Source organism: Rutidosis leptorrhynchoides, chromosome 2, assembly GCF_046630445.1.
Source record: "Rutidosis leptorrhynchoides isolate AG116_Rl617_1_P2 chromosome 2, CSIRO_AGI_Rlap_v1, whole genome shotgun sequence".
Classification (NCBI taxonomy): Eukaryota; Viridiplantae; Streptophyta; class Magnoliopsida; order Asterales; family Asteraceae; genus Rutidosis; species Rutidosis leptorrhynchoides.
In genome coordinates this window covers 587,961,338-587,986,660 of record NC_092334.1, presented here as the reverse complement: position 1 = coordinate 587,986,660, position 25,323 = coordinate 587,961,338, and positions in this window count along the sequence as shown.

The following is a 25,323-nucleotide window of genomic DNA, read 5'->3' as shown; positions in this document are numbered from 1 at the left end:
AAAATGATATAGTTTCGGAAGTCTGCTATACCAAGAAACCAGAAGTTTGTGATCTGGCACGTGATTCGGTCACAATCACGCTATGCAATCACCGCTCTCTCACAGTTTACACCCGTTTTGGTACAGGTGACCTACTATTGAGTTCCCTAAACTCGTAGCATTTCATGTCCAAGATAATGAACATGTGGGACAATTTTGGCTTCTTTGAAATCACGAAATATGCCATAAAATACCAAGCCAATTTTCATAATAAAGATTTTGGCCGAATTTTTAATTGTTTTTCTACTTTTTTTATTTATTTTTAAACTAACTTTTCTATTTTTTTTATTTTACCCCTAATTTTTTCATTTTTTTTACGACCAAAACCCGTGAAACGTCAAGTCTTTTCAAATCAAAACTAATATGATGATGATTCCATTAACAACCAACCCGAGAGATTTTACATCCCCCACCCCACACTTGAGATCAAGTAATGTCCCTATCACTTGAGATCAAAATTAGATAAAAATCGAAAGGGTTATGTGAGAAAGAAAATATAAAAACTTATCGAGCTTAACCACTGATCGCGGAATGCCAGTGACAGATGGCGCTGAACTGACTGCCAGTATAAGAACATCGTCCATTCTCGATCATCACACCAATATCATCAATCATGCAGTTTTGCTGAACTTAATGCCAGACTTGAAAAATCGTTTCACCAACAAATATAAGAAAAGAAAAAACAAACGAACTACATAACAGGACAAGGTGGCACCACCCGATGCCAAAACGCCCTGTCCCTCAAATAAGTTTCAAAGTACACAATCAGAGAATATAATTATTCAAGTACAGACCAAATGAAAAGGAAATAGTTTCAAATAAATACAACATGACATGCTCAACAATCAATCATTCCTCAGCCATAAGTCTTTGAATGGGTCCCAATCCACACCATAAGTATCCTGGAAAGCCTGATAGGGGTCATACGATGGATCCGGCCTCGGGGGAGTAACTGATGTATAATCAAGGATCGTAGTACACGTCGGAACATAAGCCTCAGGGTTCTGACGCATCTGTCTCTGAATTTGTCTCTGATGAACCTCCCACTGATTGTGGACCCGAATCCCTCTCACATCATACTCTACCCTGTCAACTCGCTCACCCAAACGACCCATCTCCGTTTCGAACTGTCCCAGCGCTGTGTTAATCGCACCATAACTATTCTGATGCCAAACCCTCATATCCTCGTTATGCCTGTGCTGCTCCTCTAACATCCACTGATTATGCTCAACCTGAGCATCATACGCTGAACGGCTGTCCCGATACTCCAGATGAATACCGTCTACACTGTTAACCAACGAATTCCAACTCTCTTCACCAAGTGTCCACGTACCCTGAACGTTCGCAGCACTCGAGCTACCTGCCTCATACGTGGATTGACTAACACCACGTCCACGACCACGTCCAGCCCCGTCTCCTGGTTGTTGTTGCTCATCATCCACCAAAACCCAACCTTGTGGACCTCTTCGGATAAACTCAGCTTTTGAGAAAAACAGAATATTAGTGGGCATCGCCTCAACCCCCAACATACTACACCTATTAGTCGGGACTGAAAACACCCGAGCAAATCTAGTCACCAAGTGCCCACCTAACAACGGGCGTTCTGTTCGTTTATCTATTCCAATCTCTTGTAACCATGCTCCTAACATACAAGGGACGTCAATCCGCTCTCGCAATTTAATCTGCTGAAGAATCCAAAGATCTCTTCACTGAATCTTATTCACATTTCCTCTAGCCATAAACATGTGAGCAATCATCTTAAAAATCATCCGGTCCTCCGGAAGTCGAAGCATTGACTGAACACTCCTACTTGAATTAAAAGGACCCGCATCACCTTTCGCCACCGTTGGCCAATAATCACTTTCACTAAACGGTTCCTGCCCAAACACCTTCCCCTGTACCAAGAACCACTTTAAATCATTGTCATTTAACTCGGGATATAAATCCAATGCCCGAGCTACCCAAATCTTACTCAAGCTGCGCTCCAACCCTCCTAACCTGAATGTCAAGAAATCTGCCTCAGTCGGAGAGGCTCGCGGTCTACAACTAACAGTGGAAAAGAACTCTATATTTAATGGCTCAAAGATATCCTCATTAATTTCAAATAACCGTTCGTATGGCCTCAATTCTTCACCCGCATATGTTACCCACAAAAACCCACGCAATCTCCTAACAATATTGTTACCCAAAGCTGTGAGTTGCGTCCAATCCAAATAATAAGTTCGTTCGATCGGACGGGCGCTATTAATCGTGAATCGTTCTTCCAAATCCTCATCATTACAGATTTGTGACAACCATAGCTCCAGATTATTTGGTGGTTGTCTTGGTTGTTCGGTGTTGCCTCGCGATCTCTACACACATGAAACAAATAAAGAAACCAAAACACCAAACTCAAAAGTTAGTGTTAGTCAAAATAATAAGCACCAAAGTCCCAGCACAATCAAAACATGTTACATGCTAAGTCACTTTAAAGACAATCACCAAGTTAACCGAGTAACACATGTAAACATGCCAATAGCTCAAATCTATGCATATCAAATTATCTCTTAAAACATAACACACAACAACCATACCAAAACATGTCAAACATGACTACTCATAACAATTTTAACTTTCTCAAATCCAATAAAGTTCATCATGTTTGCTAACTTTTTACCAATTCAAACAACTACTATCAAAATACTCATCTCATCACAAAACACAAGTTATGTCTCCTCTAGCATGGCATCATAAATAATTAAACCCAATATAGCACAAGTCAATCAAACCAACATGACCCACCCATATGAACACAACCCCACACTAGTGCACAAACATATCATCAACTCAAGAATAAGAACATTTTCAAGCAAGTAACTCCTTTATCGCATACAAATTCGGATTCTCAAACACACAAACCCTAGGTTCAAGTATAACTTCTAAAAACACAAGATTAATCATGAATTCAAAGCATATAATGATAATCTAACAAAACCCATTAATAATTAGAACGCAAAACCCCAATTAAATAAACCCCACACTAATTCATCATGTAAATCAAAGATTAAGCAAGCAAATACACATAATTAGATGAAATTAGCACGATAGAAAATAAATTCGGACCTTAGTGTGAGCCATTCTTGCAAGATGATGAAATGTCCCGTTCTTATTGATTAAAAACGTTCCATATTAATTGATTTCGTTGCGAGGTTTTGACCTCTATATGAGACGTTTTTCAAAGACTGCATTCATTTTTAAAACAAACCATAACCTTTATTTCATAAATAAAGGTTTAAAAAGCTTTACGTAGATTATCAAATAATGATAATCTAAAATATCTTGTTTACACACGACCATTACATAATGGTTTACAATACAAATATGTTACAACAAAATAAGTTTCTTGAATGCAGTTTTTACACAATATCATACAAGCATGGACTCCAAATCTCGTCCTTATTTAAGTATGCGACAGCGGAAGCTCTTAATAATCACCTGAGAATAAACATGCTTAAAACGTCAACAAAAATGTTGGTGAGTTATAGGTTTAACCTATATATATCAAATCGTAACAATAGACCACAAGATTTCATATTTCAATACACATCCCATACATAGAGATAAAAATCATTCATATGGTGAACACCTGGTAACCGACAATAACAAGATGCATATATAAGAATATCCCCATCATTCCGGGACACCCTTCGGATATGATATAAATTTCGAAGTACTAAAGCATCCGGTACTTTGGATGGGGTTTGTTAGGCCCAATAGATCTATCTTTAGGATTCGCGTCAATTAGGGTGTCTGTTCCCTAATTCTTAGATTACCAGACTTAATAAAAAGGGGCATATTCGATTTCGATAATTCAACCATAGAATGTAGTTTCACGTACTTGTGTCTATTTTGTAAATCATTTATAAAACCTGCATGTATTCTCATCCCAAAAATATTAGATTTTAAAAGTGGGACTATAACTCACTTTCACAGATTTTTACTTCGTCGGGAAGTAAGACTTGGCCACTGGTTGATTCACGAACCTATAACAATATATACATATATATCAAAGTATGTTCAAAATATATTTACAACACTTTTAATATATTTTGATGTTTTAAGTTTATTAAGTCAGCTGTCCTCGTTAGTAACCTACAACTAGTTGTCCACAGTTAGATGTACAGAAATAAATCGATAAATATTATCTTGAATCAATCCACGACCCAGTGTATACGTATCTCAGTATTGATCACAACTCAAACTATATATATTTTGGAATCAACCTCAACCCTGTATAGCTAACTCCAACATTCACATATAGAGTGTCTATGGTTGTTCCGAAATATATATAGATGTGTCGACATGATAGGTCGAAACATTGTATACGTGTCTATGGTATCTCAAGATTACATAATATATAATACAAGTTGATTAAGTTATGGTTGGAATAGATTTGTTACCAATTTTCACGTAGCTAAAATGAGAAAAATTATCCAATCTTGTTTTACCCATAACTTCTTCATTTTTAATCCGTTTTGAGTGAATCAAATTGCTATGGTTTCATATTGAACTCTATTTTATGAATCTAAACAAAAAAAGTATAGGTTTCTAGTCGGAAAAATAAGTTACAAGTCATTTTTGTAAAGGTAGTCATTTCAGTCGAAAGAACGACGTCTAGATGACCATTTTAGAAAACATACTTCCACTTTGAGTTTAACCATAATTTTTGGATATAGTTTCATGTTCATAATAAAAATCATTTTCTCAGAATAACAACTTTTAAATCAAAGTTTATCATAGTTTTTAATTAACTAACCCAAAACAGCCCGCGGTGTTACTACGACGGCGTAAATCCGGTTTTACGGTGTTTTTCGTGTTTCCAGGTTTTAAATCATTAAGTTAGCATATCATATAGATATAGAACATGTGTTTAGTTGATTTTAAAAGTCAAGTTAGAAGGATTAACTTTTGTTTGCGAACAAGTTTAGAATTAACTAAACTATGTTCTAGTGATTACAAGTTTAAACCTTCGAATAAGATAGCTTTATATGTATGAATCGAATGATGTTATGAACATCATTACTACCGTAAGTTCCTTGGATGAACCTACTGGAAAAGAGAAAAATGGATCTAGCTTCAATGGATCCTTGGATGGCTCAAAGTTCTTGAAGCAAAATCATGACACGAAAACAAGTTCAAGTAAGATCATCACTTGAAATAAGATTGTTATAGTTATAGAAATTGAACCAAAGTTTGAATATGATTATTACCTTGTATTAGAATGATAACCTACTGTAAGAAACAAAGATTTCTTGAGGTTGGATGATCACCTTACAAGATTGGAAGTGAGCTAGCAAACTTGAAAGTATTCTTGATTTTATGAAACTAGAACTTTTGGAATTTATGAAGAACACTTAGAACTTGAAGATAGAACTTGAGAGAGTTCAATTAGATGAAGAAAATTGAAGAATGAAAGTGTTTGTAGGTGTTTTTGGTCGTTGGTGTATGGATTAGATATAAAGGATATGTAATTTTGTTTTCATGTAAATAAGTCATGAATGATTACTCATATTTTTGTAATCTTATGAGATATTTCATGCTAGTTGCCAAATGATGGTTCCCACATGTGTTAGGTGACTCACATGGGCTGCTAAGAGCTGATCATTGGAGTGTATATACCAATAGTACATACATCTAAAAGCTGTGTATTGTACGAGTACGAATATGGGTGCATACGAGTAGAATTGTTGATGAAACTGAACGAGAATGTAATTGTAAGCATTTTTGTTAAGTAGAAGTATTTTGATAAGTGTATTGAAGTCTTTCAAAAGTGTATAAATACATATTAAAACACTACATGTATATACATTTTAACTGAGTCGTTAAGTCATCGTTAGTCGTTACATGTAAGTGTTGTTTTGAAACCTTTAGGTTAACGATCTTGTTAAATGTTGTTAACCCAATGTTTATAATATCAAAAGAGATTTTAAATTATTATATTATCATGATATTATGATGTACGAATATCTCTTAATATGATATATATACATTAAATGTCGTTACAACGATAAACGTTACATATATGTCTCGTTTCAAAATCATTAAGTTAGTAGTCTTGTTTTTACATATGTAGTTCATTGTTAATATAATTAATGATATGTTTACTTATCATAATATCATGTTAACTATACATATAACCATATATATGTCATCATATAGTTTTTTACAAGTTTTAACGTTCGTGAATCACCGGTCAACTTGGGTGGTCAATTGTCTATATGAAACCTATTTCAATTAATCAAGTCTTAACAAGTTTGATTGCTTAACATGTTGGAAACATTTAATCATGTAAATATCAATCTCAATTAATATATATAAACATGGAAAAGTTCGGGTCACTACAGTACCTACCCGTTAAATAAATTTCGTCCCGAAATTTTAAGCTGTTGAAGGTGTTGACGAATCTTCTGGAAATAGATGCGGGTATTTCTTCTTCATCTGATCTTCACGCTCCCAGGTGAACTCGGGTCCTCTACGAGCATTCCATCGAACCTTAACAATTGGTATCTTGTTTTGCTTAAGTCTTTTAACCTCACGATCCATTATTTCGACGGGTTCTTCGATGAATTGAAGTTTTTCGTTGATTTGGATTTCATCTAACGGAATAGTGATATCTTCTTTAGCAAAACATTTCTTCAAATTCGAGACGTGGAAAGTGTTATGTACAGCCGCGAGTTGTTGAGGTAACTCAAGTCGGTAAGCTACTGGTCCGACACGATCAATAATCTTGAATGGTCCAATATACCTTGGATTTAATTTCCCTCGTTTACCAAATCGAACAACGCCTTTCCAAGGTGACACTTTAAGCATGACCATCTCTCCAATTTCAAATTCTATATCTTTTCTTTTAATGTCAGCGTAGCTCTTTTGTCGACTTTGGGCGGTTTTCAACCGTTGTTGAATTTGGATGATCTTCTCGGTAGTTTCTTGTATAATCTCCGGACCCGTAATCTGTCTATCCCCCACCTCACTCCAACAAATCGGAGACCTGCACTTTCTACCATAAAGTGCTTCAAACGGCGCCATCTCAATGCTTGAATGGTGAAATGTCCCGTTCTTATTGATTAAAAACGTTCCATATTAATTGATTTCGTTGCGAGGTTTTGACCTCTATATGAGACGTTTTTCAAAGACTGCATTCATTTTTAAACAAACCATAACCTTTATTTCATCAATAAAGGTTTAAAAAGCTTTACGTAGATTATCAAATAATGATAATCTAATATATCCTGTTTACACACGACCATTACATAATGGTTTACACTACAAATATGTTACAACAAAATAAGTTTCTTGAATGCAGTTTTTACACAATATCATACAAGCATGGACTCCAAATCTTGTCCTTATTTAAGTATGCGACAGCGGAAGCTCTTAATAATCACCTGAGAATAAACATGCTTAAAACGTCAACAAAAATGTTGGTGAGTTATAGGTTTAACCTATATATATCAAATCGTAACAATAGACCACAAGATTTCATATTTCAATACACATCCCATACATAGAGATAAAAATCATTCATATGGTGAACACCTGGTAACCGACAATAACAAGATGCATATATAAGAATATCCCCATCATTCCGGGACACCCTTCGGATATGATATAAATTTCGAAGTACTAAAGCATCCGGTACTTTGGATGGGGTTTGTTAGGCCCAATAGATCTATCTTTAGGATTCGCGTCAATTAGGGTGTCTGTTCCCTAATTCTTAGATTACCAGACTTAATAAAAAGGGGCATATTCGATTTCGATAATTCAACCATAGAATGTAGTTTCACGTACTTGTGTCTATTTTGTAAATCATTTATAAAACCTGCATGTATTCTCATCCCAAAAATATTAGATTTTAAAAGTGGGACTATAACTCACTTTCACAGATTTTTACTTCGTCGGGAAGTAAGACTTGGCCACTGGTTGATTCACGAACCTATAACAATATATACATATATATCAAAGTATGTTCAAAATATATTTACAACACTTTTAATATATTTTGATGTTTTAAGTTTATTAAGTCAGCTGTCCTCGTTAGTAACCTACAACTAGTTGTCCACAGTTAGATGTACAGAAATAAATCGATAAATATTATCTTGAATCAATCCACGACCCAGTGTATACGTATCTCAGTATTGATCACAACTCAAACTATATATATTTTGGAATCAACCTCAACCCTGTATAGCTAACTCCAACATTCACATATAGAGTGTCTATGGTTGTTCCGAAATATATATAGATGTGTCGACATGATAGGTCGAAACATTGTATACGTGTCTATGGTATCTCAAGATTACATAATATATAATACAAGTTGATTAAGTTATGGTTGGAATAGATTTGTTACCAATTTTCACGTAGCTAAAATGAGAAAAATTATCCAATCTTGTTTTACCCATAACCTCTTCATTTTAAATCCGTTTTGAGTGAATCAAATTGCTATGGTTTCATATTGAACTCTATTTTATGAATCTAAACAAAAAAAGTATAGGTTTCTAGTCGGAAAAATAAGTTACAAGTCGTTTTTGTAAAGGTAGTCATTTCAGTCGAAAGAACGACGTCTAGATGACCATTTTAGAAAACATACTTCCACTTTGAGTTTAACCATAATTTTTGGATATAGTTTCATGTTCATAATAAAAATCATTTTCTCAGAATAACAACTTTTAAATCAAAGTTTATCATAGTTTTTAATTAACTAACCCAAAACAGCCCGCGGTGTTACTACGACGGCGTAAATCCGGTTTTACGGTGTTTTTCGTGTTTCCAGGTTTTAAATCATTAAGTTAGCATATCATATAGATATAGAACATGTGTTTAGTTGATTTTAAAAGTTAAGTTAGAAGGATTAACTTTTGTTTGCGAACAAGTTTAGAATTAACTAAACTATGTTCTAGTGATTACAAGTTTAAACCTTCGAATAAGATAGCTTTATATGTATGAATCGAATGATGTTATGAACATCATTACTACCTTAAGTTCCTTGGATGAACCTACTGGAAAATAGAAAAATGGATCTAGCTTCAATGGATCCTTGGATGGCTCAAAGTTCTTGAAGCAAAATCATGACACGAAAACAAGTTCAAGTAAGATCATCACTTGAAATAAGATTGTTATAGTTATAGAAATTGAACCAAAGTTTGAATATGATTATTACCTTGTATTAGAATGATAACCTACTATAAGAAACAAAGATTTCTTGAGGATGGATGATCACCTTACAAGATTGGAAGTGAGCTAGCAAACTTGAAAGTATTCTTGATTTTATGAAACTAGAACTTTTGGAATTTATGAAGAACACTTAGAACTTGAAGATAGAACTTGAGAGAGTTCAATTAGATGAAGAAAATTGAAGAATGAAAGTGTTTGTAGGTGTTTTTGGTCGTTGGTGTATGGATTAGATATAAAGGATATGTAATTTTGTTTTCATGTAAATAAGTCATGAATGATTACTCATATTTTTGTAATCTTATGAGATATTTCATGCTAGTTGCCAAATGATGGTTCCCACATGTGTTAGGTGACTCACATGGGCTGCTAAGAGCTGATCATTGGAGTGTATATACCAATAGTACATACATCTAAAAGCTGTGTATTGTACGAGTACGAATACGGGTGCATACGAGTAGAATTGTTGATGAAACTGAACGAGAATGTAATTGTAAGCATTTTTGTTAAGTAGAAGTATTTTGATAAGTGTATTGAAGTCTTTCAAAAGTGTATAAATACATATTAAAATACTACATGTATATACATTTTAACTGAGTCGTTAAGTCATCGTTAGTCGTTACATGTAAGTGTTGTTTTGAAACCTTTAGGTTAACGATCTTGTTAAATGTTGTTAACCCAATGTTTATAATAACAAAAGAGATTTTAAATTATTATATTATCATGATATTATGATGTAAGAATATCTCTTAATATGATATATATACATTAAATGTCGTTACAACGATAAACGTTACATATATGTCTCGTTTCAAAATCATTAAGTTAGTAGTCTTGTTTTTACATATGTAGTTCATTGTTAATATAATTAATGATATGTTTACTTATCATAATATCATGTTAACTATATATATAACCATATATATGTCATCATATAGTTTTTTTACAAGTTTTAACGTTCGTGAATCACCGGTCAACTTGGGTGGTCAATTGTCTATATGAAACCTATTTCAATTAATCAAGTCTTAATAAGTTTGATTGCTTAACATGTTGGAAACATTTAATCATGTAAACATCAATCTCAATTAATATATATAAACATGGAAAAGTTCGGGTCACTACAGTACCTACCCGTTAAATAAATTTCGTCCCGAAATTTTAAGCTGTTGAAGGTGTTGACGAATCTTCTGGAAATAGATGCGGGTATTTCTTCTTCATCTGATCTTCACGCTCCCAGGTGAACTCGGGTCCTCTACGAGCATTCCATCGAACCTTAACAATTGGTATCTTGTTTTGCTTAAGTCTTTTAACCTCACGATCCATTATTTCGACGGGTTCTTCGATGAATTGGAGTTTTTCGTTGATTTGGATTTCATCTAACGGAATAGTGAGATCTTCTTTAGCAAAACATTTCTTCAAATTCGAGACGTGGAAAGTGTTATGTACAGCCGCGAGTTGTTGAGGTAACTCAAGTCGGTAAGCTACTGGTCCGACACGATCAATAATCTTGAATGGTCCAATATACCTTGGATTTAATTTCCCTCGTTTACCAAATCGAACAACGCCTTTCCAAGGTGAAACTTTAAGCATGACCATCTCTCCAATTTCAAATTCTATATATTTTCTTTTAATGTCAGCGTAGCTCTTTTGTCGACTTTGGGCGGTTTTCAACCGTTGTTGAATTTGGATGATCTTCTCGGTAGTTTCTTGTATAATCTCCGGACCCGTAATCTGTCTATCCCCCACCTCACTCCAACAAATCGGAGACCTGCACTTTCTACCATAAAGTGCTTCAAACGGCGCCATCTCAATGCTTGAATGGTAGCTGTTGTTGTAGGAAAATTCTGCTAACGGTAGATGTCGATCCCAACTGTTTCCGAAATCAATAACACATGCTCGTAGCATGTCTTCAAGCGTTTGTATCGTCCTTTCGCTCTGCCCATCAGTTTGTGGATGATAGGCAGTACTCATGTCTAGACGAGTTCCTAATGCTTGCTGTAATGTCTGCCAGAATCTTGAAATAAATCTGCCATCCCTATCAGAGATAATAGAGATTGGTATTCCATGTCTGGAGACGACTTCCTTCAAATACAGTCGTGCTAACTTCTCCATCTTGTCATCTTCTCTTATTGGTAGGAAGTGTGCTGATTTGGTGAGACGATCAACTATTACCCAAATAGTATCAAAACCACTTGCAGTCCTTGGCAATTTAGTGATGAAATCCATGGTAATGTTTTCCCATTTCCATTCCGGGATTTCGGGTTGTTGAAGTAGACCTGATGGTTTCTGATGCTCAGCTTTGACCTTAGAACACGTCAAACATTCTCCTACGTATTTAGCAACATCGGCTTTCATACCCGGCCACCAAAAATGTTTCTTGAGATCCTTGTACATCTTCCCCGTTCCAGGATGTATTGAGTATCTGGTTTTATGAGCTTCTCTAAGTACCATTTCTCTCATATCTCCAAATTTTGGTACCCAAATCCTTTCAGCCCTATACCGGGTTCCGTCTTCCCGAATATTAAGATGTTTCTCCGATCCTTTGGGTATTTCATCCTTTAAATTTCCCTCTTTTAAAACTCCTTGTTGCGCCTCCTTTATTTGAGTAGTAATGTTATTATGAATCATTATATTCATAGATTTTACTCGAATGGGTTCTCTATCCTTCCTGCTCAAGGCATCGGCTACCACATTTGCCTTCCCCGGGTGGTAACGAATCTCAAAATCATAATCATTCAATAATTCAATCCACCTACGCTGCCTCATATTCAGTTGTTTCTGATTAAATATGTGTTGAAGACTTTTGTGGTCGGTATATATAATACTTTTGACCCCATATAAGTAGTGCCTCCAAGTCTTTAATGCAAAAACAACCGCGCCTAATTCCAAATCATGCGTCGTATAATTTTGTTCGTGAATCTTCAATTGTCTAGACGCATAAGCAATCACCTTCGTTCGCTGCATTAATACACAACCGAGACCTTGCTTTGATGCGTCACAATAAATCACAAAATCATCATTCCCTTCAGGCAATGACAATATAGGTGCCGTAGTTAGCTTTTTCTTCAATAACTGAAACGCTTTCTCTTGTTCATCATTCCATTCAAATTTCTTCCCTTTATGCATTAATGCAGTCAAGGGTTTTGCTATTCTGGAAAAGTCTTGGATGAACCTTCTGTAGTAACCAGCTAGTCCTAAAAACTGGCGTATGTGTTTCGGAGTTTTCGGGGTTTCCCACTTTTCAACAGTTTCTATCTTTGCCGGATCCACCTTAATACCTTCTTTGTTCACTATGTGACCGAGGAATTGAACTTCTTCCAACCAAAATGCACACTTTGAAAACTTAGCGTACAATTCTTCCTTCCTCAATACTTCTAACACTTTTCTCAAATGTTCACCGTGTTCTTGGTCATTCTTTGAGTAAATAAGTATGTCATCAATGAAAACAATGACAAACTTGTCAAGGTATGGTCCACACACTCGGTTCATAAGGTCCATGAACACAGCTGGTGCATTAGTTAAACCAAACGGCATGACCATAAACTCGTAATGACCGTAACGTGTTCTGAAAGCAGTCTTTGGAATATCATCTTCTTTCACCCGCATTTGATGATACCCGGAACGTAAGTCAATCTTTGAATAAACAGACGAGCCTTGTAGTTGATCAAATAAGTCATCGATTCTCGGTAGTGGGTAGCGGTTCTTGATGGTAAGTTTGTTCAACTCTCGATAGTCGATACACAACCTGAATGTACCATCTTTCTTCTTGACAAACAAAACAGGAGCTCCCCACGGTGATGTGCTTGGTCGAATGAAACCACGCTCTAAAAGTTCTTGTAATTGGCTTTGCAGTTCTTTCATCTCGCTGGGTGCGAGTCTGTAAGGAGCACGAGCTATTGGTGCAGCTCCTGGTACAAGATCTATTTGAAATTCAACGGATCGATGTGGGGGTAATCCCGGTAATTCTTTCGGAAATACATCGGGAAATTCTTTTGCAATGGGAACATCATTGATGCTCTTTTCTTCAGTTTGTACTTTCTCGACGTGTGCTAGAACAGCATAGCAACCTTTTCTTATTAGTTTTTGTGCCTTCAAATTACTAATAAGATGTAGCTTCGTGTTGCCCTTTTCTCCGTACACCATTAAGGGTTTTCCTTTTTCTCGTATAATGCGAATTGCATTTTTGTAACAAACGATCTCCGCTTTCACTTCTTTCAACTAGTCCATACCGATTATCACATCAAAACTCCCTAACTCTACTGGTATCAAATCAATCTTAAATGTTTCGCTAACCAGTTTAATTTCTCGATTCCGACATATATTATCTGCTGAAATTAATTTACCATTTGCTAATTCGAGTAAAAATTTACTATCCAAAGGCGTCAATGGACAACTTAATTTAGCACAAAAATCTCTACTCATATAGCTTCTATCCGCACCCGAATCAAATAAAACGTAAGCAGATTTATTGTCAATAAGAAACGTACCCGTAACAAGCTCCGGGTCTTCCTGTGCCTCTACCGCATTAATATTGAAAACTCTTCCACGGCCTTGTCCATTCGTGTTCTCCTGGTTCGGGCAATTTCTAATAATGTGGCCTGGTTTTCCACATTTATAACAAACTACATTGGCATAACTTGCTCCGACACTACTTGCTCCGCCATTACTCGTTCCGACACCATTTGTTCCTTTCGTTCTATTAACCCCTGGTCCGTAGACCTCACACTTCGCCGCGCTATGACCATTTCTTTTACACTTGTTGCAAAATTTGGTGCAGAACCCCGAGTGATTCTTTTCACACCTTTGGCATAGTTGCTTCTGATTGTTGTTGTTGTTGCGGTTATTATTGTTGTTGGGATGATTGTTGTAGTTGCTGTTGTTGTTGTTGTTGTTGTTGTTGGGCCGTTTGTTGTAGTTGCGATTGATGTTGCGATTGTTGGGATAATTGTTGCGATTATTGTTGTAATTGCTGTTGTTGTTGTATTGGTGATTCTTATCACCGTTTTCCTCCCACTTTCTTTTGACTTGCTTCACATTGGCCTCTTCAGCAGTCTGTTCTTTAATTCTTTCTTCAATCTGGTTCACTAGTTTGTGAGCCATTCTACATGCCTGTTGTATGGAGGCGGGCTCGTGTGAACTTATATCTTCTTGGATTCTTTCCGGTAATCCTTTCACAAACGCGTCGATCTTCTCTTCCTCATCTTCGAATGCTCCCGGACACAATAGGCACAATTCTGTGAATCGTCTTTCGTACGTGGTAATATCAAATCCTTGGGTTCGTAACCCTCTAAGTTCTGTCTTGAGCTTATTGACCTCGGTTCTGGGACGGTACTTCTCGTTCATCAAGTGCTTGAATGCTGACCACGGTAGTGCGTACGCATCATCTTGTCCCACTTGCTCTAGATAGGTATTCCACCATGTTAACGCAGAACCTGTGAAGGTATGCGTAGCGTACTTCACTTTGTCCTCTTCAGTACACTTACTTATGGCAAACACCGATTCAACCTTCTCGGTCCACCGTTTCAATCCGATCGGTCCTTCGGTTCCATCAAATTCCAAAGGTTTGCAGGCAGTGAATTCTTTGTAGGTGCATCCTACACGATTTCCTGTACTGCTAGATCCAAGGTTATTGTTGGTATGTAGCGCAGCCTGTACTGCGGCTATGTTTGAAGCTAGAAAAGTACGGAATTCCTCTTCATTCATATTCACGGTGTGTCGAGTAGTCGGTGCCATTTCCTTCAAAATAGTTAAATGGAACAAGTTAATCATACAGAATATTAAGAGTAGTTAATAGTATTTCGTAGCATAATATGAACTCATTTATAAAAGCTTTTTCTTCATATTAGCGTTTTATAAGTTTAAATTCGGGTAGTACCTACCCGTTAAGTTCATACTTAGTAGCTAATATACAATTCAACTACTACAATTCTATATGAAAAACTGATTATAATAATATTTCGCGTTCAAACTTTTATACAATATTTTACAAACTTACAATACCGCTTATTTTACATAAAGCATGAAATATAGCACACAATAACTTTGATACAAGATAGTTGTGAAGACAATTCTAGCTAGTACACAAGTCGTTCAGCAAAGGCAATAAATACACGTAATTCATACGTCCAGAAACAAGTCATGCATTCTGGTTTTACTAGGACTACTTCCCATCCTTGGTCTTGTGCAACATAACCGTTATGGCCGTTGATAAGACAGCGTGTTGTAACGTCATCAAAGGGACGAGGGTTACGTAATGTCCAACAGTCCCGTAATAATCTAAAAACCTCATTTCTTACCCCAATTACCGACTCCGTCACTTGTGGAAACGTTTTGTTTAATAGTTGTAGCCCGATGTTCTTGTTCTCACTTTGGTGAGAAGCGAACATTACTAATCCGTAAGCATAACATGCTTCTTTATGTTGCATGTTAGCCGCTTTTTCTAAATCACGAAGTCCAATATTCGGATATATTGAGTCAAAATAATTTCTTAACCCGTTGCGTAAAATAGCATTTGGGTTCCCCGCAATATATGCGTCAAAGTAAACACATCGTAACTTATGGGTTTCCCAATGTGATATCCCCCATCTTTCAAACGAAAGTCTCTTATAAACCAAGACATTCTTGGAACGTTCTTCGAATGTCTTACAAACTGATCTCGCCTTAAATAGTTGTGCCGAAGAATTCTGGCCGACTCTAGACAAGATTTCATCAATCATGTCTCCGGGTAGGTCTCTTAAAATATTGGGTTGTCTATCCATTTTGTATTTTTAAACTGTAAAATAGACAAGAGTTAGATTCATAAAAAAAAATACTTATTAATACAAGCAATTTTTACATATATCATAAAGCATAAGAACACTATATTCCATATATTACACCACACGAATACAACTATCTTATTCCGACTCGCTCGTTTCTTCTTCTTCGGTTTTGGTTCGTTTTGCCAAGTTTCTAGGGATATATGATGTTCCCCTAATACGAACCGTCGTTGTCCACATTGGTTTAGAAAAACCTGGTGGTTTAGAGGTTCCCGGGTCATTGTTACAACTTAAGGACTTCGGGGGTTGACGATGCATATAAAGTTCATCGGGGTTGGAATTAGATTTCTCTATTTTTATGCCCTTTCCCTTATTATTTTCTTTTGCCTTTTTAAATTCAGTTGGGGTAATTTCTATAACATCATCGGAATTCTCGTCGGAATCCGATTCATCGGAGAATTGGTAATCCTCCCAATATTTTGCTTCCTTGGCGGAAACACCATTGACCATAATTAACTTTGGTCGGTTGGTTGAGGATTTTCTTTTACTTAACCGTTTTATTATTTCCCCCACCGGTTCTATTTCTTCATCCGGTTCCGATTCTTCTTCCGGTTCCGATTCTTCTTCCGGTTCCGACTCTTCTTCCGGTTCCTCTTCGGGAACTTGTGAATCAGTCCACAAATTATTCCAATTTACATTTGACTCTTCATTATTATTAGGTGATTCAATGGGACTTGTTCTAGAGGTAGACATCTATCACATAATATCAAACACGTTAAGAGATTAATATATCACATAATATTCATATGTTAAAAATATATAGTTTCCAACAAAAATGTTAAGCAATCATTTTTAAAGAAAACACGGTCGAAGTCCAGACTCACTAATGCATCCTAACAAACTCGATAAGACACACTAATGCAAATTTTCTGGTTCTCTAAGACCAACGCTCTGATACCAACTGAAATGTCCCGTTCTTATTGATTAAAAACGTTCCATATTAATTGATTTCGTTGCGAGGTTTTGACCTCTATATGAGACGTTTTTCAAAGACTGCATTCATTTTTAAACAAACCATAACCTTTATTTCATCAATAAAGGTTTAAAAAGCTTTACGTAGATTATCAAATAATGATAATCTAATATATCCTGTTTACACACGACCATTACATAATGGTTTACACTACAAATATGTTACAACAAAATAAGTTTCTTGAATGCAGTTTTTACACAATATCATACAAGCATGGACTCCAAATCTTGTCCTTATTTAAGTATGCGACAGCGGAAGCTCTTAATAATCACCTGAGAATAAACATGCTTAAAACGTCAACAAAAATGTTGGTGAGTTATAGGTTTAACCTATATATATCAAATCGTAACAATAGACCACAAGATTTCATATTTCAATACACATCCCATACATAGAGATAAAAATCATTCATATGGTGAACACCTGGTAACCGACAATAACAAGATGCATATATAAGAATATCCCCATCATTCCGGGACACCCTTCGGATATGATATAAATTTCGAAGTACTAAAGCATCCGGTACTTTGGATGGGGTTTGTTAGGCCCAATAGATCTATCTTTAGGATTCGCGTCAATTAGGGTGTCTGTTCCCTAATTCTTAGATTACCAGACTTAATAAAAAGGGGCATATTCGATTTCGATAATTCAACCATAGAATGTAGTTTCACGTACTTGTGTCTATTTTGTAAATCATTTATAAAACCTGCATGTATTCTCATCCCAAAAATATTAGATTTTAAAAGTGGGACTATAACTCACTTTCACAGATTTTTACTTCGTCGGGAAGTAAGACTTGGCCACTGGTTGATTCACGAACCTATAACAATATATACATATATATCAAAGTATGTTCAAAATATATTTACAACACTTTTAATATATTTTGATGTTTTAAGTTTATTAAGTCAGCTGTCCTCGTTAGTAACCTACAACTAGTTGTCCACAGTTAGATGTACAGAAATAAATCGATAAATATTATCTTGAATCAATCCACGACCCAGTGTATACGTATCTCAGTATTGATCACAACTCAAACTATATATATTTTGGAATCAACCTCAACCCTGTATAGCTAACTCCAACATTCACATATAGAGTGTCTATGGTTGTTCCGAAATATATATAGATGTGTCGACATGATAGGTCGAAACATTGTATACGTGTCTATGGTATCTCAAGATTACATAATATATAATACAAGTTGATTAAGTTATGGTTGGAATAGATTTGTTACCAATTTTCACGTAGCTAAAATGAGAAAAATTATCCAATCTTGTTTTACCCATAACCTCTTCATTTTAAATCCGTTTTGAGTGAATCAAATTGCTATGGTTTCATATTGAACTCTATTTTATGAATCTAAACAAAAAAAGTATAGGTTTCTAGTCGGAAAAATAAGTTACAAGTCGTTTTTGTAAAGGTAGTCATTTCAGTCGAAAGAACGACGTCTAGATGACCATTTTAGAAAACATACTTCCACTTTGAGTTTAACCATAATTTTTGGATATAGTTTCATGTTCATAATAAAAATCATTTTCTCAGAATAACAACTTTTAAATCAAAGTTTATCATAGTTTTTAATTAACTAACCCAAAACAGCCCGCGGTGTTACTACGACGGCGTAAATCCGGTTTTACGGTGTTTTTCGTGTTTCCAGGTTTTAAATCATTAAGTTAGCATATCATATAGATATAGAACATGTGTTTAGTTGATTTTAAAAGTTAAGTTAGAAGGATTAACTTTTGTTTGCGAACAAGTTTAGAATTAACTAAACTATGTTCTAGTGATTACAAGTTTAAACCTTCGAATAAGATAGCTTTATATGTATGAATCGAATGATGTTATGAACATCATTACTACCTTAAGTTCCTTGGATGAACCTACTGGAAAAGAGAAAAATGGATCTAGCTTCAATGGATCCTTGGATGGCTCAAAGTTCTTGAAGCAAAATCATGACACGAAAACAAGTTCAAGTAAGATCATCACTTGAAATAAGATTGTTATAGTTATAGAAATTGAACCAAAGTTTGAATATGATTATTACCTTGTATTAGAATGATAACCTACTATAAGAAACAAAGATTTCTTGAGGATGGATGATCACCTTACAAGATTGGAAGTGAGCTAGCAAACTTGAAAGTATTCTTGATTTTATGAAACTAGAACTTTTGGAATTTATGAAGAACACTTAGAACTTGAAGATAGAACTTGAGAGAGTTCAATTAGATGAAGAAAATTGAAGAATGAAAGTGTTTGTAGGTGTTTTTGGTCGTTGGTGTATGGATTAGATATAAAGGATATGTAATTTTGTTTTCATGTAAATAAGTCATGAATGATTACTCATATTTTTGTAATCTTATGAGATATTTCATGCTAGTTGCCAAATGATGGTTCCCACATGTGTTAGGTGACTCACATGGGCTGCTAAGAGCTGATCATTGGAGTGTATATACCAATAGTACATACATCTAAAAGCTGTGTATTGTACGAGTACGAATACGGGTGCATACGAGTAGAATTGTTGATGAAACTGAACGAGAATGTAATTGTAAGCATTTTTGTTAAGTAGAAGTATTTTGATAAGTGTATTGAAGTCTTTCAAAAGTGTATAAATACATATTAAAATACTACATGTATATACATTTTAACTGAGTCGTTAAGTCATCGTTAGTCGTTAAATGTAAGTGTTGTTTTGAAACCTTTAGGTTAACGATCTTGTTAAATGTTGTTAACCCAATGTTTATAATAACAAAAGAGATTTTAAATTATTATATTATCATGATATTATGATGTAAGAATATCTCTTAATATGATATATATACATTAAATGTCGTTACAACGATAAACGTTACATATATGTCTCGTTTCAAAATCATTAAGTTAGTAGTCTTGTTTTTACATATGTAGTTCATTGTTAATATAATTAATGATATGTTTACTTATCATAATATCATGTTAACTATATATATAACCATATATATGTCATCATATAGTTTTTTTACAAGTTTTAACGTTCGTGAATCACCGGTCAACTTGGGTGGTCAATTGTCTATATGAAACCTATTTCAATTAATCAAGTCTTAATAAGTTTGATTGCTTAACATGTTGGAAACATTTAATCATGTAAACATCAATCTCAATTAATATATATAAACATGGAAAAGTTCGGGTCACTACAAATGGTAGCTGTTGTTGTAGGAAAATTCTGCTAACGGTAGATGTCGATCCCAACTGTTTCCGAAATCAATAACACATGCTCGTAGCATGTCTTCAAGCGTTTGTATCGTCCTTTCGCTCTGCCCATCAGTTTGTGGATGATAGGCAGTACTCATGTCTAGACGAGTTCCTAATGCTTGCTGTAATGTCTGCCAGAATCTTGAAATAAATCTGCCATCCCTATCAGAGATAATAGAGATTGGTATTCCATGTCTGGAGACGACTTCCCTCAAATACAGTCGTGCTAACTTCTCCATCTTGTCATCTTCTCTTATTGGTAGGAAGTGTGCTGATTTGGTGAGACGATCAACTATTACCCAAATAGTATCAAAACCACTTGCAGTCCTTGGCAATTTAGTGATGAAATCCATGGTAATGTTTTCCCATTTCCATTCCGGAATTTCGGGTTGTTGAAGTAGACCTGATGGTTTCTGATGCTCAGCTTTGACCTTAGAACACGTCAAACATTCTCCTACGTATTTAGCAACATCGGCTTTCATACCCGGCCACCAAAAATGTTTCTTGAGATCCTTGTACATCTTCCCCGTTCCAGGATGTATTGAGTATCTGGTTTTATGAGCTTCTCTAAGTACCATTTCTCTCATATCTCCAAATTTTGGTACCCAAATCCTTTCAGCCCTATACCGGGTTCCGTCTTCCCGAATATTAAGATGCTTCTCCGATCCTTTGGGTATTTCATCCTTTAAATTTCCCTCTTTTAAAACTCCTTGTTGCGCCTCCTTTATTTGAGTAGTAATGTTATTATGAATCATTATATTCATAGATTTTACTCGAATGGGTTCTCTATCCTTCCTGCTCAAGGCATCGGCTACCACATTTGCCTTCCCCGGGTGGTAACGAATCTCAAAATCGTAATCATTCAATAATTCAATCCACCTACGCTGCCTCATATTCAGTTGTTTCTGATTAAATATGTGTTGAAGACTTTTGTGGTCGGTATATATAATACTTTTGACCCCATATAAGTAGTGCCTCCAAGTCTTTAATGCAAAAACAACCGCGCCTAATTCCAAATCATGCGTCGTATAATTTTGTTCGTGAATCTTCAATTGTCTAGACGCATAAGCAATCACCTTCGTTCGTTGCATTAATACACAACCGAGACCTTGCTTTGATGCGTCACAATAAATCACAAAATCATCATTCCCTTCAGGCAATGACAATATAGGTGCCGTAGTTAGCTTTTTCTTCAATAACTGAAACGCTTTCTCTTGTTCATCATTCCATTCAAATTTCTTCCCTTTATGCGTTAATGCAGTCAAGGGTTTTGCTATTCTAGAAAAGTCTTGGATGAACCTTCTGTAGTAACCAGCTAGTCCTAAAAACTGGCGTATGTGTTTCGGAGTTTTCGGGGTTTCCCACTTTTCAACAGTTTCTATCTTTGCCGGATCTACCTTAATACCTTCTTTGTTCACTATGTGACCGAGGAATTGAACTTCTTCCAACCAAAATGCACACTTTGAAAACTTAGCGTACAATTCTTCCTTCCTCAATACTTCTAACACCTTTCTCAAATGTTCACCGTGTTCTTGGTCATTCTTTGAGTAAATAAGTATGTCATCAATGAAAACAATGACAAACTTGTCAAGGTATGGTCCACACACTCGGTTCATAAGGTCCATGAACACAGCTGGTGCATTAGTTAAACCAAACGGCATGACCATAAACTCGTAATGACCGTAACGTGTTCTGAAAGCAGTCTTTGGAATATCATCTTCTTTCACCCGCATTTGATGATACCCAGAACGTAAGTCAATCTTTGAATAAACAGACGAGCCTTGTAGTTGATCAAATAAGTCGTCGATTCTCGGTAGTGGGTAGCGGTTCTTGATGGTAAGTTTGTTCAACTCTCGGTAGTCGATACACAACCTGAATGTACCATCTTTCTTCTTGACAAACAAAACAGGAGCTCCCCACGGTGATGTGCTTGGTCGAATGAAACCACGCTCTAAAAGTTCTTGTAATTGGCTTTGCAGTTCTTTCATCTCGCTGGGTGCGAGTCTGTAAGGAGCACGAGCTATTGGTGCAGCTCCTGGTACAAGATCTATTTGAAATTCAACGGATCGATGTGGGGGTAATCCCGGTAATTCTTTCGGAAATACATCGGGAAATTCTTTTGCAATGGGAACATCATTGATGCTCTTTTCTTCAGTTTGTACTTTCTCGACGTGTGCTAGAACAGCATAGCAACCTTTTCTTATTAGTTTTTGTGCCTTCAAATTACTAATAAGATGTAGCTTCGTGTTGCCCTTTTCTCCGTACACCATTAAGGGTTTTCCTTTTTCTCGTATAATGCGAATTGCATTTTTGTAACAAACGATCTCCGCTTTCACTTCTTTCAACCAGTCCATACCGATTATCACATCAAAACTCCCTAACTCTACTGGTATCAAATCAATCTTAAATGTTTCGCTAACCAGTTTAATTTCTCGATTCCGACATATATTATCTGCTGAAATTAATTTACCATTTGCTAATTCGAGTAAAAATTTACTATCCAAAGGCGTCAATGGACAACTTAATTTAGCACAAAAATCTCTACTCATATAGCTTCTATCCGCACCCGAATCAAATAAAACGTAAGCAGATTTATTGTCAATAAGAAACGTACCCGTAACAAGCTCCGGGTCTTCCTGTGCCTCTACCGCATTAATATTGAAAACTCTTCCACGGCCTTGTCCATTCGTGTTCTCCTGGTTCGGGCAATTTCTAATAATGTGGCCTGGTTTTCCACATTTATAACAAACTACATTGGCATAACTTGCTCCGACACTACTTGCTCCGCCATTACTCGTTCCGACACCATTTGTTCCTTTCGTTCTATTAACCCCTGGTCCGTAGACCTCACACTTCGCCGCGCTATGACCATTTCTTTTACACTTGTTGCAAAATTTGGTGCAGAACCCCGAGTGATTCTTTTCACACCTTTGGCATAGTTGCTTCTGATTGTTGTTGTTGTTGCGGTTATTATTGTTGTTGGGATGATTGTTGTAGTTGCTGTTGTTGTTGTTGTTGTTGTTGTTGTTGGGCCATTTGTTGTAGTTGCGATTGATGTTGCGATTGTTGGGATAATTGTTGCGATTATTGTTGTAATTGCTGTTGTTGTTGTATTGGTGATTCTTATCACCGTTTTCCTCCCACTTTCTTTTGACTTGCTTCACATTGGCCTCTTCAGCAGTCTGTTCTTTAATTCTTTCTTCAATCTGGTTCACTAGTTTGTGAGCCATTCTACATGCCTGTTGTATGGAGGTGGGCTCGTGTGAACTTATATCTTCTTGGATTCTTTCCGGTAATCCTTTCACAAACGCGTCGATCTTCTCTTCCTCATCTTCGAATGCTCCCGGACACAATAGGCACAATTCTGTGAATCGTCTTTCGTACGTGGTAATATCAAATCCTTGGGTTCGTAACCCTCTAAGTTCTGTCTTGAGCTTATTGACCTCGGTTCTGGGACGGTACTTCTCGTTCATCAAGTGCTTGAATGCTGACCACGGTAGTGCGTACGCATCATCTTGTCCCACTTGCTCTAGATAGGTATTCCACCATGTTAACGCAGAACCTGTGAAGGTATGCGTAGCGTACTTCACTTTGTCCTCTTCAGTACACTTACTTATGGCAAACACCGATTCGACCTTCTCGGTCCATCGTTTCAATCCAATCGGTCCTTCGGTTCCATCAAATTCCAAAGGTTTGCAGGCAGTGAATTCTTTGTAGGTGCATCCTACACGATTTCCTGTACTGCTAGATCCAAGATTATTGTTGGTATGTAGCGCAGCCTGTACTGCGGCTATGTTTGAAGCTAGAAAAGTACGGAATTCTTCTTCATTCATATTCACGGTGTGTCGAGTAGTCGGTGCCATTTCCTTCAAAATAGTTAAATGGAACAAGTTAATCATACAGAATATTAAGAGTAGTTAATAGTATTTTTTAGCATAATATGAACTCATTTATAAAAGTTTTTTCTTCATATTAGCGTTTTATAAGTTTAAATTCGGGTAGTACCTACCCGTTAAGTTCATACTTAATAGCTAATATACAATTCAACTACTACAATTCTATATGAAAAACTGATTATAATAATATTTCGCGTTCAAACTTTTATACAATATTTTACAAACTTACAATACCGCTTATTTTACATAAAGCATGAAATATAGCACACAATAACTTTGATACAAGATAGTTGTGAAGACTATTCTAGCTAGTACACAAGTCGTTCAGCAAAGGCAATAAAGACACGTAATTCATACGTCCAGAAACAAGTCATGCATTCTGGTTTTACTAGGACTACTTCCCATCCTTGGTCTTGTGCAACATAACCGTTATGGCCGTTGATAAGACAGCGTGTTGTAACGTCATCAAAGGGACGAGGGTTACGTAATGTCCAACAGTCCCGTAATAATCTAAAAACCTCATTTCTTACCCCAATTACCGACTCCGTCACTTGTGGAAACGTTTTGTTTAATAGTTGTAGCCCGATGTTCTTGTTCTCACTTTGGTGAGAAGCGAACATTACTAATCCGTAAGCATAACATGCTTCTTTATGTTGCATGTTAGCCGCTTTTTCTAAATCACGAAGTCCAATATTCGGATATATTGAGTCAAAATAATTTCTTAACCCGTTGCGTAAAATAGCATTTGTGTTTCCCGCAATATATGCGTCAAAGTAAACACATCGTAACTTATGGGTTTCCCAATGTGATATCCCCCATCTTTCAAACGAAAGTCTCTTATAAACCAAGACATTCTTGGAACGTTCTTCGAATGTCTTACAAACTGATCTCGCCTTAAATAGTTGTGCCGAAGAATTCTGGCCGACTCTAGACAAGATTTCATCAATCATGTCTCCGGGTAGGTCTCTTAAAATATTGGGTTGTCTATCCATTTTGTGTTTTTAAACTGTAAAATAGACAAGAGTTAGATTCATAAAAAAATACTTATTAATACAAGCAATTTTTACATATATCATAAAGCATAAGAACACTATATTCCATATATTACACCACACGAATACAACTATCTTATTCCGACTCGCTCGTTTCT